Source organism: Strigops habroptila, chromosome 7 (assembly GCF_004027225.2).
Source record: "Strigops habroptila isolate Jane chromosome 7, bStrHab1.2.pri, whole genome shotgun sequence".
NCBI lineage: Eukaryota > Metazoa > Chordata > Aves > Psittaciformes > Psittacidae > Strigops > Strigops habroptila.
In genome coordinates, this window is record NC_044283.2 from 36,444,041 (window position 1) to 36,457,880 (window position 13,840).

Sequence of the window (13,840 nt, forward strand, 5' to 3'; positions counted from 1 at the left end):
AAACAAGTTTTCAATAATTTTAGTGAAGCCTGAATACTTACAGACAGGATTTTTTTATGCTATATGACACTAATGTCAGCAATTATTAGAGGGAATTACATCAAATTTTGTTCTAAAACCTACCTGAAACTGGGTTGATTTTAAAATCCTTGTGAGGAAAAAAAAAAGGGGGGGGGGCAAAAAGAGGCTTCAAAAGAGTGGAATTTGGAAATTCTTATTTAGTTTCTATAAAACCATAACAGAAACCAATACCAAATTATTCTTTGCTTTGCATAAGTTATGCTTTGCTTTGCATATTCTATTCTTTGCATATTCTTTGTATGTTTACACCTTAATTTAAAAAACAATAGCACTACACTGCCTTCTATCCAACAGCCTATAATTTATATGTAAATACGCCAAATTTCTTAACATTTTAAAATAATTTCTGATAATAATGACAGACACTAAAAAATATTTTGTCTTCCAGACCTGTATGTGTCTGTTTTACTTCTGCTTGTTTTTCTCCTTTTCAATAGAAAAGGAAGATTGGCTTTTAGATAAATCTTTGGGATATACAATACTTGTAATACTTTTGCTAGCATTCCAGGCTATAACAATTCAACAAATAAATAAATATATAAGAGACTGAGAGAAAAGCACATGTTGCAATAAGACACAACAATGGAACTGAGAGGTACCTTCCATCCGCTTACAACTTCTTTAGGACCACAGTAGTATACAAATGAAAAGAAAAATCATTAAGCAAGTCACAAAATGTCCTGAATAAAAATAATTAAAAAAAAAGTTGCAAATATATTTGGCTTATTCACTGTTCTGACTGATGTAATCTGCGATTGTGTACACATGTGTAAGCAAGCACACATACACAAAAAGGAAGCAGCTACTGTAGAGCAAAAGTCTCGAATGCCTGTCCCTTCTGCAAGCCTTGTGAAGAAGTTGTTTTACTAGTCAATATGCAATGTTCCTTAAGACTAGAATGCAAAGCTGTGATTCTGGCACAGTAGTTGTAGTAAACTTCATGACTCAGTAAAATATCCAGTATGGATGGAAATGTTCTCAAATGTACTTCTTGTGTAAATACACTTCCTATCCTGGTTCTTTACCTGATAGGTTTTATACTGTTGAAAGGTAGTATCACAGATCTTTCTCATAATCTACTTACCAGGTGCTACTTTACCAGGGTCATTTGCCACTGACTAAATGACAGAGTAAATAGTAAATGAGAAAGAACTATTTTTCTCTTTCCATAGTAAAGGTATAGAGCTTGCTAGCATCGTAAGAAATGCATAAAAAATATGCATAATTAAAAATATTTACTCTCCCGATCCATGCCTGTGAGTAATTTTTAGTAGTGTTAAACAAAAGCAAACAAAAGTGACTGATCTTGTAAGTATGATTACATATTCTGTGGGCAAAACTTCATACTTTATTTTCGTATGCCACACACTCTGAACCACTGGAAGTTGCATGTTAGCTCAAGGGCAGAATTTAGAATCATAGAACCATAGAATCATAAAATAGTTAGGGTTGGAAAGGACCTTAAGATCATCTAGTTCCAACCCCCCTGCCATGGGCAGGGACACCTCACACTAAACCATGTGGCCCAAGGCTCTGTCCAACCCGGCCTTGAACACCACCAGGGATGGAGCATTCACAACTTCCTTGAGCAACTGATTCCAGTGCTTCAACACCCTCACTGTAAAGAACTTTTTCCTCACATCTAATCTAAACTTCCCCTGTTTAAGTTTGAACCCGTTACCCCTTGTCATATCGCTACAGTCCCTAAGGAAGAGTCCCTCCCCAGAATCCTTATAGGCCCCCTTCAGGTACTGGAAGGCTGCTATGAGGTCTCCATGCAGCCTTCTCTTCTCCAGGCTGAACAGCCCCAACTCTCTCAGCCTGTCTTCATACAGGAGGTGCTCTAGCCCTCTTATTATCGTCATGACCCTCCTCTGGACTTGCTCCAACAGCTTCATGTGCTTCTTATGTTGAGGACACCAGAACTGTACACAATACTCCAAGTGAGGTCTCATGAGAGCAGAGTAGAGGGGCAGGATCACCTCCTTTGACCTGCTGGTCACACTTCTTTTGATGCAGCCCAGGATATGGTTGGCTTTCTGGGCTGCGAGTGCACGCTGCTGGCTCATGTTAAGTTTCTCATCAACCAACACCCCCAAGTCCTTCTCCTCAGGGCTGCTCTGAATCTCTTCTCCACCCAGCCTGTATCTGTGCCTGGGATTACCCCGACGCAGGTGCAGGACCTTGCACTTAGCTTGGTTAAACTTCATAAGGTTGGCATCGGCCCACCTCTCAGGTGTGTCAAGGTCCCCCTGGATGGCATCCCTTCCCTCCAGCGTATCTACCGAACCACACAGCTTGGTGTCATTGGCAAACGGGCTGAGGGCGCACTCAATCCCACTGTCTATGTCGCCGACAAAGGTGCTGAACAGGACCGGTCCCAACACTGATCCCTGAGGGACACCATTCATTACTCTTTTCCAACTGGACATCGAGCCGTTTTTACCACAAATCTTTGTGTGCAGCCATCTAGCCAGTTCTTTATCCATGGAGTGGTCCATCTATCAAACTGGTGTCTCTGCAATTTAGAGACAAGGGACAGCGTCAAACGCTTTGCACAAGTCCAGGTAGATGATGTCAGCTGCTCTGCCCCTGTCCATCAGTTTCATAGCCCCGTCATAGAAGGCCATCAAATTGGTCAGGCAGGATTTCCACTTACTGAAGCCATGTTGGCTGTCACCAACCACCTCATTGTTTTTCATGTGCCTTAGCATGCTTTCCAGGAGAATCTGCTCCAAGATTTTGCCAGGCACAGAGGTGAGGCTGGCTGGTCTGTAGTTCCCTGGGTCTTCCGCCTTCCCCTTCTTGGAAATGGGGGTTATATTACCCTTCTTCCAGTCATCAGGAACTTCACCTGACTGCCAGGATTTTTCAAATATGATGGACAGTGGCTTAGCAGCTTCATTCGACTGCTCCTTCAGGACCCATGGATGGATTTCATCAAGTCCCATGGGCTTGTGCATGTTCAGGTTCTTAAGATGGTCTCGAACCTGATCCTCTCCTATAGTGGGCCTAAGGTCTTCATTCTCACAAGTTCTGCATCTGACTTCCATGACTTGGGTGGTGTGGTCAGAGCATTTGCTGGTGAAGACTGAGGCAAAGAAGTCATTAAGAACCTCAGCCTTCTCCAAATCCAGGGTAGCCAGTTCTCCCGAGAGCTTCCAGAGAGGGCCCACGTTGTATCTAGTCTGTCTTTTATTTGCTACGTACCTGTAGAAGCCTTTCCTGCTATCTTTCACATCCCTTGCCAGATTTAATTCTAGCTGGGCCTTAGCTTTCCTAACCTGGTCCCTAGCTTCCTGGACAACGTTTCTGTATTCTTCCCAGGCTGCCTGTCCTCACTTCTACCTTCTACAAGCTTCTTTTTTTCCTCTAAGTTTCCTCAGCAGCTCCTTATCCATCCATGGAGGTCTCCTGGCCCTCCTGCCACACTTCCTTCTGGTCAGGACGCAACACTCCTGAGTTTGTAGCAGGTGATCCTTGAATATCAACCAACGGTCTTGGGCCCCCCTGCCCTCTAGGACTATATCCCATGGAACCTTACTAAGCAGGTTCCTGAAGAGGCCAAATTCTGCTCTCTTGAAGTCCAAGGCAGTGGACTTCAGCTTGCTGCGTGCTGTTCTCACTGTCCTGAGGATCTCAAATTCGACCATCTCATGATTGCTACAGCCAAGGCTGCCCTGGAGCATCACATTTCTAACCAGTCCCTCCTTGTTGGTGAGCACGAGGTCAAGCATGGCACCTCTCCTTGTCTGCTCCTCTGTTACTTGCAAGAGGAAGTTGTGTTCCACACAATTGAGGAACCTCCTGGATTGCTTGTGCCAGGCTGTACCGTCCCTCCAACAGATATCAGGATGGTTGAGTCCCCCACGAGGACAAGGGCCTGCGAGTGTGAGGCTGCTCCTATCTGTCTGTAGAGCGCTTCATCCACAGAGTCCTCTTGATCAGGCAGCCTGTAACAGATCCCCACAGTAATGTCCCCCGTCGCTGTTGTCCCTTTGACCCTGACCCACAAACTCTCTGTTGACTGATCACCTGTCCCCAGACAGAGTTCCATACTCTCCAGCCTATCACTGACATAAATAGCAACTCCCCCTCTCCGTCTGCCAGGCCTGTCTTTTCTAAAGAGCCTGTAACCTTCCATTCCAACACTCCAGCCTTAGGAGTCATCCCACCATGTTTCTGTGACAGCAATCACATCATATCCCTGTAGCCATGCACACATCTTTAAATCCTCTTGTTTGTTCCCCATACTATGGGCATTTGCATAGAGGCATCTGAACCAAGCTCCAAATGAAGCCAAGTTTAGCAGTTGGGATCTAGTGTGGTGTGGTCATTTTATTAAATGTGATCCTCAATTTGAAGTGCCAAGGTGTATCTCAGGATTTCAGCACTAAAATTCACATCAAAATCAAGAGGAATTTCATGGATATATCCTCACACAGCTCTTCAAAAGCCTGCCTTTATCTTCCCAAAGCAGGAAAGGGTGTGTTGATTCAAATAATGTTAATTAATGAAAAATCACATTACTAACCTACAATAAATCAGTGGTAAGACTTTAGACTTTGAAGATTTGGTTAAAAGTATTTGAGGCACAGAAAATTAGAGACAAAGAGCAGAGTACTGTCAATCAGAAAGAGATGATAGAGGAACAGTAAATAATGAAGGAGAATGTAACTAGATAGATAGAAAATAAAAAGAACATTTAAAAGACTAATAAATGACAAAGACAGTTCAATGCAGATTAACGTAGAACAGTGGTGACTTTGATGAGTCTTTATAACACAACTGTGCATGCATTATAAAACAGGAAGAACAAAAAGTGTTTAAGTGTCAAAAGAAAACTGTGTGTCATTGATGTAGAAAAAGAAAGCTCACAGACAAGTTTTAACACATGGATGAATGATGACTTTGAGAGAGTCTTTATGACAGGAGTCTGTTTTTCATAAGGTAGAAGTACGAAAGAGTAGGAGCTGAAAAAAATAAAGAGAGAAAAAAAAGATAAATTCTACATGGACTCAAGTATGAAAGAACCATAGAAATGTTTCTGTAGGGGGAAAAAAATGATGTAGATCAATTGGTCTCACTACATCTCTAGCACTGATCTGACATTGCCCGTTACACAAAAGTAGTATTTACAGGAAACTTTGACTTCTGTTTGGCCACTGTACAGTGATTATTTCTCAAGTGTTTATTTTTTATGAGCAGTAAAAATGCAGTGACAACAATAATAATGTTCACACACAAAAGGCACAGATGAGGGAAGAAAACAGATATGAATATATAAAAAGGTGTGAAGGAAAGAAGAAATAGGAAAGCAAGTAGGATGAAGAGACAAATAGACGGAAGAGAAGATGAAGCAAAATTTATATTGTTTATTAGTATAAATGCATGGGGAAAAAATTAAGATGAGTCCAAAAATATGTAGCTTAGGCACAGATTTCCCTACTTTGTTATAAAAATAGACAGCTTTAAACAAAAGGATATTTTGGGCATACTTTCTAGAATACAGTGTGGTTGAATTCAAGGAGTGCTTACTTCCATGTCTCCTAAATAGCCACTGGCACCAACCACTTTTCCTTGCTGTACTGTGGTTGTTTGCCCTCCCATCTTCCAGGAGGCTGTTGCTCCCTCTCTTCAGGGTGTTTAGCACAATAAGTAGCAGGGGCAGCCAAGCTGGATACCTAACCTGTAAGACTCCTGATACCCAAAGCGACTCTCCCCTCTCATGTAGAGAATTTCCAGATATCCGTAGCACCATACAAAAATTTCATTCAGGAATTTCACTGCGCTTCAGACCTTCTCATCATGGTGGAGGTATGTGACTGAACATCTGAAGACCATGAAGATCACTGAAACCAAACTTGGAGTACTTTTTGCAACTATAATGCAAAATTCTAATGTGTAAGATGGCACTCTTTCTGTCAGTAGGATTTTGGTGTCAGACTGGTGTCAGACCAGACAGATAAGCTCAAAATGCAATTTCCAGATTGACTTCTTCAGCCCTTTCAGATGCAGCAATCCCATGTTGCCCCTGGCAGTCAGAAACTGCTTGGCCTTAAAAAAAAAAGAACACTTACACACATGGCCAGAAGAAGACCTCAAGCACTTGGGAAATCTAAACCTAAGATGTTAGCATTTCTAGAAGTGAAATTTTTTGAGGCATATCTAATAGCGTAATTTTGCATGTGTGCATTTCAGTTCTAAGAGCATCCTATAATAGGCTCCTGAATGGTTTTAAGAAAGTCAGAAATAAAGAGGACACTGCTTATCTGAGATAACTATACTAGATCAGGTTCCCTTTAGAGTAATGCAGCTATTGCAAATTAGCTTGAGTTCCAATTCATAATTTCAAACTTTTTTCTTATAATTATGTGTGAAGAAAATATCAGAAATGAAAATTGGAATTCTAACATCATTGCATGACCCAGGGCAAACCTGTCTTTCTTCTACTGCAGTTTAACTCTATTTAAGAATCAAAGAAAATCACCTTACTAAACTTATATAAACCAGACTGCACTATAGTTCCATTTTGGCAGAGATATTTTTCTGTTGAGTCTGGATCAGTGGTGTTAAAAAAAAAAAATTGGGTGCCCTCAGTGTGTACTATCCTGGATTCTAAAATATTTACTAGGGGTTCTGTGTGTTTTACTTGCCCTGGAGTATAGCTGGTATGCTTTAGTTCCAATTTTTTAATGATACTACTACTCCTGCCAGTAATTTTTATACCAGCTGCACTGGACTAATTATGTGATTTTCTCGAAAGTCTATTTTTGAAATAATTATGGCCCTTGAGCATATAACAGACAGCAAGCTTTGGTTAGGCAAGAGTAAAGAACTGTCAGTTTGAGCAGGAAGGATAAAAAAGTTGGCATATCCTTGTTACATCCTCAGTTTGAATTCATAAACCTGTACACCACCTCAAGGTGCCTATCTAATAAAAAATTGTTCCTCCATTTTTATGTCCACATTCTTTTAGTTACATTTCTAGATTTTTTTTTTGTTATTTCTCATTAACTGTATTTTGCAAAGCTTCCTTGAGTCGAAAGAAATAAATACTAAGCACTGTACTAGTGTACAGTGTAGGATTGTTACTTGTATGTTATAACTTGAAGTTTCTCTTCTCTAATCTTCCTTACTGGCTTGAAATTGTTGAAGAGCTGAGGATTGTACCCATGCAAACTACAAGGTCATTTTAACCACAATGCAAGACTGTCTGCAGTTTGAAGTAAAGTTGTTAATAGTCTGTTTAGTTGGTGCTTCCTGTTAATTTAGAGAAATTAAGTGAAATATAGAAAATTGTGATGTTTGTAAAGGTTTTTTCTGGGGCATGTGTAAGGGTACATTTCAGAGCGTTGAACTGACCTATGCCACATGACTCTTTTAAAGTTCATGAGAAAGTCACAGCTAGAATGACATGTGAAAATTTACCCCTTGTTGCCTCTTTAGATTTTCTGTGACACATGCTATGGTAATAAATGGTTCTCAGCATGAGGTTGATTGAAAGGGGTATTGCCATATGAAACAAAGAATTTGTCTTTTCTTCATGATCTCTCAATAATTTTATTAGCATATGCAGGGTCAGCTCTGAGCATCAGCAGCCTTTGTGACTGAGGAGCCTGGAATTACACCAGTGTGAGTGAACTTAAATGTACTTTCATGATTTGTCTTTTCAACTTGTGTCTCTGAAAAGGAACTGAACAAATATATGGTCTTGTTTCTGCATTGCTGTTGATTATTTTCACTGTGGCTTTGCCATGGTGAATTTCAAGGCCTATACTTTTCAAATTATTATAAAAAGTCCTCTGTCTTGAAGAAATCTAGAAAATATATCAGATTGAATGGAACAGCAGCTAGAAGACTCTAGTCAGAAAGTTCTGTTACATACAGCCATATAGGATGTATATTACTAGTTTTAAACTGTTTTTTCAATACTAACGCTGATCATCACAGCAGGACGGATCCAAGATTCATCCACATGTGTGGGGAAAAAAGACACAGTTGAGAAGGATCTTGATTTTCTTGCTGGTTTAAAAAATAACCAATAGGAGTAAACCTGCCATTCTCCAAAATAATACTGCTTTGTCATAGATTCTCTCTTTTTTTTTTTTTTTTGGTCTCCCAAGCTAGTTTTAAATAGTTAAGAACACAGGTAAATTAATGAAGAGATAGTTTGATCAATTCTTTCTTGCACAATTTAGGAAGGATCTACTAATTTAATACACAGCAGAGAGGATAGAAACAACAGAAGGTACTTTCAGGAGAGAAACTCTGGTTCTAGAACTTGATAGTCCTGTTCAAGTCTCTAGGTCTAGCTGCAGAGATTTTCAAGACATTACTCCAGAAAACCTGATTGCAGAGATACTACAGATAAGAAGTGATATTCAACACTCTAGTTCTCTGAGGTGTTTTTAACTTAGTGTAATGGTGTTATTGCATTTGAGATATGTAAATAGTACAAGGTTTGATTGTGGGGAATATTCTCAGTTTAAACAGTGGATGTTTGTTTTCCTGAAATCTGCAACTGTCTAAACCTGCAGCTGGCTGAGAATTTACTGGTGAATTCTAAGTGTATTTTGTTTTGTGACAGGAAATTGGGCTTGAGCTACCAATTAAGTTGCATTTCTATACAGTTTTTAATTTGAAAATTTAAAGTATTCTTAAAATACTTTAATCCTTATGGAGAAAGAAGCAGCAAGTAAAGAACTTTTTTACATAGGAATGTGAATTGACAACTGCAATAAAAGCCACTGAGAAATAGAATTCAGTTATGTATTATCTAACTATTTGAACTAGAAATTTGCTCTGGACAGCTATGATTAATAATATTTCCTTTTAAGAAAAGTACTATGCCTAAAATGTTAAAACATGGAGCAACTATCTTATTAGTAGAATTTTCATTTTTCTAATACAATCATTAGAAAACCTGCCAGTTATAGCTTTGTAAACCCATTAAAATACCACAGTCCTGTAATATATTCTCCAATGTTCAATCCACCTCCACAGAAATCTCAGCAAAAGATAATTTTTTATTGTACAGACCTTTTATTCAATTTCAGTTCATTAGGTGTGACTGTATTACTCACAGCACCATGTCTGTGACAGTAATAAGTCAAGCATGTATTCCTGTCTCTGCAGGTAATTTGCAGTGAATCACAAAACAGGTCACAACTTCTGATGGCACCAGTCTGTCTTACACCATGAATAGTATGGGCTTTATGGTGGGTTTTCTTTCCCTTTCTAACTCATCTAAAGGAAACAGAAAACTGTTTTTAGGATCTCTGTATGGTTTCAGTGACTGAACAAGGCATTAATTTGTTAGTTCAGAAGAAAAAGGATTATTTTTTATTTACAAAATGCTAAAACTAGGAAGTAAGATATAGTTACAAGTCCAGACAGGCAGGTACAGATACGCACATCATCTTTGGTACAATAGCCGTTTCCCAAGTTAGTGCAGGTCTGTTCTTGTATTAATAAGTGCACTCAAGGGAACATATAAACTGTGCTGAGGATTGTCTGTTCTCACTTTTATCTATAATTGTAGTCATCTGGAAACACCTTCACACTGAGGATGAGCTAGAAGGCTGGAGAGATGTGCCCTAACTCTTCACAGGGTTTACTAGCCTAAAATCTACTTGTTTCTGTGGTTCCCAGTTTGCATGCAAAGGAGGCAAACTGAGCTTCTGCCTCGTCAGGACACAGATGAATTCAATACCTTTCTAAACAAACAGATTTGTTGTTTTCACATCTATTCAGCTGCAGAAATGCATTTTAGTAAATTAATTAATTTGTCTAAAATCTTCTGAGAATTGGCTATTGTCAAGTGCTGTATGAATTCCAAAGAAAATAAGAAAATCTGGTTTCCAGTGTTTCTCTAGACTCCATTATATTTTTTACAATACACATTCAGTTTTGATGAAACATCATAGCTTAGTGTAGCTGGATATGACAGCATTTCAGTAGTGCCTCATTTAACTGTATTCTGCAATTTATTGTGCTCAGGTAGACCTTTAACAAGTTTTAATCTTGAAAATATACTTTTAAAAGTACTATTGGCTTCAGGCTAACCTTAATTTGATTTAATATTATTTTAATAACTATGATTTAGCACATGCTTTTTTGCCAATGAAAATTTCTGATGTTTCTTAGCTAATAGATTTTAGTGAGCTTTCTTGAGTGCTAAATTAGAATGTCAAATTGCAGAACATTAGAATATCCATACAAGTTTGCAGATTGGACTTTAAAACCTAGTTTCAAAAAAAAAGGTGCTTAATTAATAAGTTCAGTCTTGGAAATACTGAAGTTACTAATCAAAAATGCCTTATTAGAATGTATTTATGTAAAGGAACAATAGCTGGAGTATGGCTATCTATCAAATGCAATACACTATTTCAAAAGTACTGTCCTCCTGTGTATCACAGAAGCTTGTAGAGACATAATTGTCTACCTGGAAAATAACACATTATCATTCTCTCACTTTTTCTTTCTCTCTTTTTTTACATTTCTTTTGTTTCAAATTCAGGCTTCCAATCCAAAAGTTTATGTATAAGTACATTCATTTTGTAACATAAATTAATGGTAATGAGTGTTCCTGCTCTTGAATTTGTACAAATATCCTAAACCACAAGCTTCAGGTTTTTGCTTTCCCAGTCTTCAAGATTTTTTGTTTGAATCTGTTTGGTCTTGGTTGTGTTATTGTATTGCATTTATCAGTGTGTTATACACAGTACTGTATAATAAACAGTGAAATAAAAGACAAGATTAAATATTGACCAAAAAGTCAAAATTTATCTTTTTTTCCTGTCACCCACTTTTTTGGCTTTGGAAGAATAGGGAAAATTTGAGTTTAACACATTTAATTCTTTCAGGATGGAAATCAAATCGTGTTTACGCTTCCTATCTTCATGTTGACTTCAATTGAATGTAAACGTATTAAAAGGCATAGTCTGGTTCCTTGTGAATAGATTTAATAATTATTTGGCCAAATCGTATTCTCTGCTGGAGTCTTTTGTATCCTTTATTTGACATGAAAACCTGAGGAAAACCTGCATGAGGTGAGAGAACCTTTGCTTTCTGCTTTTGTTAGTTTTACCATCTCCTGACTGTTCTTATTTGTGAAATCACCAGTATTGAGCAACTTTTCTGTCTTTGCAGATGCCATGGAGCTTCCTTCTTTAAATACAAGCCCCATGTCCTCCCACATTTTCACCCACTAATCAGTTTCTTGGACTGTCCTTTCTCTGTCAAGAACAAGAAAAAACTTATGCCAAACTACTTTGTGGTGAAATGTGATTTTCACAAGAATATTCCCTTTGATCTTCAGGGCTTTAGTGGATACAGAAGAGCTACTATCACAACTTTAATAAACTTGTCAGTGAATCTATTGAGTTATGTCATGTGGATATTCCCTTGGGTATTCATGGTTTTAATAGAAATAGAAGAGCTACTATCATATCTTTAATAAACCTGCTTTTGAAACTACTGAATTATCTCCTTTTCCGGTATGTAATGGTGCTTATATGTGGGAAAAAAATGGCTGGGTTGATGGGTTATCCTGAAGAATGGATTTCATGCATAATTTAGTCAGCGTGTACTCTCTTGGGTTTAGTGCCTAACAGTTTCCCTGGCTTTGTGCTTGCTGGACCAATTTTTGTTCACTTGCTTTGCTTGAGGAGCTGGTGACAGTACCCCACAAAGACCAGATAATCTTTAGTATTCACACTTTGCTGGATCTGATTTAGGTTTGATTTATTCCCAATGAAACTTATTGAGGCAGAGACTTTCTTATTTGTCCTTATATTCTAGTAATTTCATCATTCTTGCATTTGCAGAGTATTTCATAATTATTTTCAATTTACCAAAAAATCTCTCTAATACGCAGACATCACTGTCATTTTATTTTGCAGCCATTTATCTTTGTCCATTAGATTTGTGTTTCAAAGTTGTATGAATTGAAAGGAAACAGGTATCATTTTTTTTCTTAGCTCTTGAACAGTCTTTTTATTTCATATGGTCAACATATCCAAGAACTCTACTTCATCACTAAGAGCCATATTCTAAGACATGTGTTAAATATAAGTTAATTTCATTTTCCTATTGCATTTTTTATGCTTAACTAGCACTGTATTTTATGATATCAGAATACACTAATTCCTTTCTTAAATACTGCATTTTAATCAACTGATTTGACACTTTTTTCTTGCATTGTCAGATAATCTGAAAAAACTTTTGTTTGGGAAAAAAGTATTGGAGTTTCGATATATTCAGAACTAATAAATCATTCATAAATTTGATCAACATAAATATGCCTGTTCATTAACTGCTTTGTTCTCCTTTTAGGTTGTTTACTACTAGCAAATTATTTAATTTTCATAACACTTTTGTCTGTTTACCATTTCCCTAATTCCATTCTTTTTGACCCTTTGTCTGCCTGCATATCTTTCTTTCCACACCTCTTTTACTGTGCATGTTAACATAATCACCATACTGGTAAATGATTGGTAAGAATTATGTTTTTGAAACAGAAAATCATTCAGGTTGGTATGCCCATTTTCCAGGATATATTCATGACTACCAGATTCTGAAATGACACTTGAAATAGTAAACAGATACTGTAGGAATGCACACATAACATGCACTTCTGGTTAATAAAATGTAAGTCAGAATTAGTAACCTGTATTCTTAGCTTATATGCTTGTCCACAAAATGCTATTAATGACTGGAAAATATTATTATTAGACCAGTACCTAGTTCTATAGAGATGGAGCTTTTACTGTGCAGATACTTCTTTGGGTATATTCTCTGTTGACTTATAAAATTATATGGACACTTAAAATCCCATAGGAATTTTTGTCTTACCAAAGGATAAATACACAGAGTTTCTTGATCCACACAGTCAATGAATGTGAGGTTTACAAAAACTTAGTCATGTAGTTTTGATGTTTCTCTTTTCTTCGTGTCAAATACTAATGCAATTCCAAAGATCCGAAAAACAAAAAATAATGTGAAAATAACATAGAACCCCATGCTCGAAGCAATCTGTGAATGCCAACAATGCAAATATATATAAATATTCCCTACACATTTTTGATGGTTGTTGTGGTTTAGACCGAACTAGTAACTCAGCCCCATGCAGCTGCTCACTCACCCATTTCTGCCCCCACCTCCCTAGAGCGGGATGGGGAGGAGAATCGGAAGAATGTAAACACCACGGGTTGAGATAAGAACAGTTTAATAACCAAAATAAAGTAAAATATAGTGATACTAGAAAGAATACCAATAATTACAATAATAATAGTAATAGGAAATAACAAGAGAAGAAATGAAAGCTCAGAAAACACAAGTGATGCACAATACAACTCCTCACCACCTGCTGACCGATTCCCAGCCCGACCCAAGCAGCGATCAGTCCCTTCAGGGTAACTCCTCCCAGTTTCTATACTGGGCATAACGTGCTGCAGTATGGAATACTCCTTTGGTTAGTTTGGGTCAGGTGTCCTGTCAGTGCTCCCTCCCAGCTTCCCATGTCCCTCCTCACTGGCAGAGCGCGAGAGACTGAAAAGTTCTTGATCAGGGTAAGTGTGGCATATGTAAGGCATGGACTCAGAGCATCTTCATACAGCGAATCACTTTATTGCCTATTGCTCTAGCTTTTGTACCATTCTAGCAAAGCTATCTTTAGCCTATTGCTCTAACTCTTATGCCAAACTATTTTATCACATCCTGTTTAGTTCCTGGTTTACAGTTTGTTTTTTTCAAC